The sequence below is a fragment of the Diuraphis noxia genome, unplaced genomic scaffold (assembly GCF_037042655.1).
Source record: "Diuraphis noxia isolate RWA-SAM2 unplaced genomic scaffold, SU_Dnox_SAM2 contig0002, whole genome shotgun sequence".
Classification (NCBI taxonomy): domain Eukaryota; kingdom Metazoa; phylum Arthropoda; class Insecta; order Hemiptera; family Aphididae; genus Diuraphis; species Diuraphis noxia.
Genome location: NW_028301712.1, coordinates 9,830,039 through 9,832,879, shown reverse-complemented (window position 1 = coordinate 9,832,879; position 2,841 = coordinate 9,830,039). Strand labels below are relative to the sequence as shown.

The following is a 2,841-nucleotide window of genomic DNA, read 5'->3' as shown; positions in this document are numbered from 1 at the left end:
AGAAAAATTTGAAGTATGCTGATAAAATTAAAATTATTTTGAAAAATATTCAATTTTAGTTTGACAATTTTATCATTAATGTGGTAAGTATTAATTTCGAACCTGTAGGTTAATTTTATTATTCAAAAAAAATTTAATATAAAATATCTTGACTTTATACTGTTATTGATTGATCAGAATATTATCGATGGCATATTATAAATAGGTAGTACCAAGGTTAATACATTATATTTATATATTATATATTATAATTATATATTATTATATATTACACAGATATCCACCTTGGGTAGTACATAAAATATAAACTCTATATAGTTCGTGTTATGACAATAATTGTAATTTTAATAAAAATTAATAAAAACTTTAAAAAAATGTGATTTATTTATTCATATAAATTGATTTTCATATTATTCATAAAGTAAATTCTAAATTACGGACAATATTATATAATATAAATAATATTATTTAGGTAATAAAAAATTACGGACAATATTTGGTATGCCATCTATGAATAAAAACTAATAACGATGTTTCCAAAGTGTATCACTAGAGTTCGTTCAAACACTATTATACTATTAAGTAATCTATTTCGATACAAAGTAATCGCCGGTTGTTGTTTGCGCATCACAAGTTGTGCATTGTTCGATTTATTTAATTTATTTAATCGTCTACGCATTGACTGTTTAAAAGGTCCTACATAATTTGTACATCAATATAATTCAACAATAGAAATGAAAAAAGGAGTATCTAAACCTCAAATGCAAGATATTTTCTAACTTTGGTCTAAAAATTTGCCCATATCTAAATTTACCCGCGTAATATTATATTTCCAAATATACTATATATATAATATGCTATATAATACACCAATCAAAAATGTAATTTTGTAACTTAAATTTTCGAGTTTTTAATGAATTTTGTCAACATTTTTAAAAATGTTTATGTATATTAATTATTTTTAAGTTTGAAAAATTTATGTATTATCTACATATATCATATTATACATCATGTAATACAATTTTCTATACCCTTCTATTTTTTAGAATATTGATGCACATTTTATCTACGATAATTTGTTGCAGGTAAACAGACAACGTGCAAACAATAATCAATCGCTGATGCGCAAACAACGTTTGATATTTTGGGACAGGTAAGCAGACAATGCGCAAATGATATACGGCTAAATCAATGTTACTTTGCCCGTAATATAGACTCAAAAACTACTGGACAGTTTTCGATGAAAATTGTATTTATAGATTTCTGAAGACTCGGAGAGTGTTTATAATATTATGTTATAGCTTTTTTTTTGAACCCCTAAAGGGTAGTACAGGGCGACTCTCTTAGTTTTGGCTATCAAAAATCAAAGATTTTGTTGTTTATTTAAATTTTAGGTAAATGATTGCTATTGGTTACAGGTTATATTCATGTTATAATATATAATAGAAATATGGTATTTAAAGTGAGTAGTGACTTAAAAAAATTGGTATAATAAAACCTAAATGTTTATGAATAAAATTACAATGGTGACTTTAATGATTTGTTTTCCTAATTCAAATTTTTGAACATTTTTTGACGTAAACACATAAAGGTGAACATTGGCGTAGATAGGATTTCAATTAGAGGGGGAGGGGGTAAATTTTAACAAGATTATAAAAATTATGATAGTTATAATTATATTAATAATTTAAAGTAAAATAAAAAGAAAAAAGAAAAAAAATGTAAGATAATTGAATAAATACACAAAATCTACTTAGAATTTGCTGTTGTAGCTCTTCCTTTTTTTCATCTAGCACCTTTCTATGCATGCATGCAGAGACCTAAAATAATTTACATTGTATATAACTAACATCATTTTTATTGATATGAAAAAACTATTTTAATTTACCATTTAGACGATTTTCCGTCATCGTTGAACGCAACCTAGAACCAAGTCTTACCCTTCTTAAGGTGCTGAATGATCTCTCAATAGAGCAATAGTACATGGCTGAGTTAAAGAAATATGCAGGACTCGCTTTATTTTAGGAAAGAAAATATCTGTTTCTTCCACTATTTCACACATTTCCATGTCTGATAGTTTACTTTTTATTCCAGACTTTGTACCATAATAAATTCTGCTTCACTATCCAAGTCTTTAATTTGGTAATAATCAGCAAAATCATTTATTTTAAATTTAAATTCTTTCGTGTTAATATCTAACATATTTGAAAGGTGTAGTAAAAAAATAGAAAAAGCTGGTAGGTTTTCATCAGAAAATCTCCGTTTCAAGGAGGATATCAATGAATTCATGTATGGAATTAGCAATGATTTCTTCCAGAATATTTAGCTGCATGTGATACTGGATGATTTTAACGATGTTGTTATCATCTGACAATCCTAGAAAGATTGATTTATGTTCTCAGAAATTATCAGCTATTATGTTTGCAGCAGTTAAAAGTTTTTTAATTTCCATGTTAGCGTGATCTTTCACTATGTCCAATATTCTTTTTGATATAATTTGAGCATTCCAGTAAATCTAAATTTTTCAATTGCAAGGTATTCGCGACTGGCTCTCATCATTTAGAGTATTTCGCTATGACGATAACACTCATTAATCAACTCAAAAACCGCCAACACATCATACACACGTTAATTATAATAATTTTAACCGTACATGATTGCCTGTTCAGTTAAACGGTGCATGGTTAACAAAAACAGTTGAAATAAAATAATTTTGATTTTTGCCCGATTCGTGTTTTACCTTAACTAAAAATGACCTATAACTGATAAACAGATACAGGTAAATTTTTTAAGAACAATAGTTTTATGTTATGCTTTTATTATTATGATTAATCATATATA

General features: G+C 26.2%; 1 pseudogene; it reads right to left on the bottom strand.

The window, feature by feature from the left end:
- Positions 1-508: 508 nt before the first annotated feature.
- On the bottom strand, positions 509-2,591 carry LOC149058083 (uncharacterized; annotated as a pseudogene).
- Between the last annotated feature and the right edge of the window lie 250 nt (positions 2,592-2,841).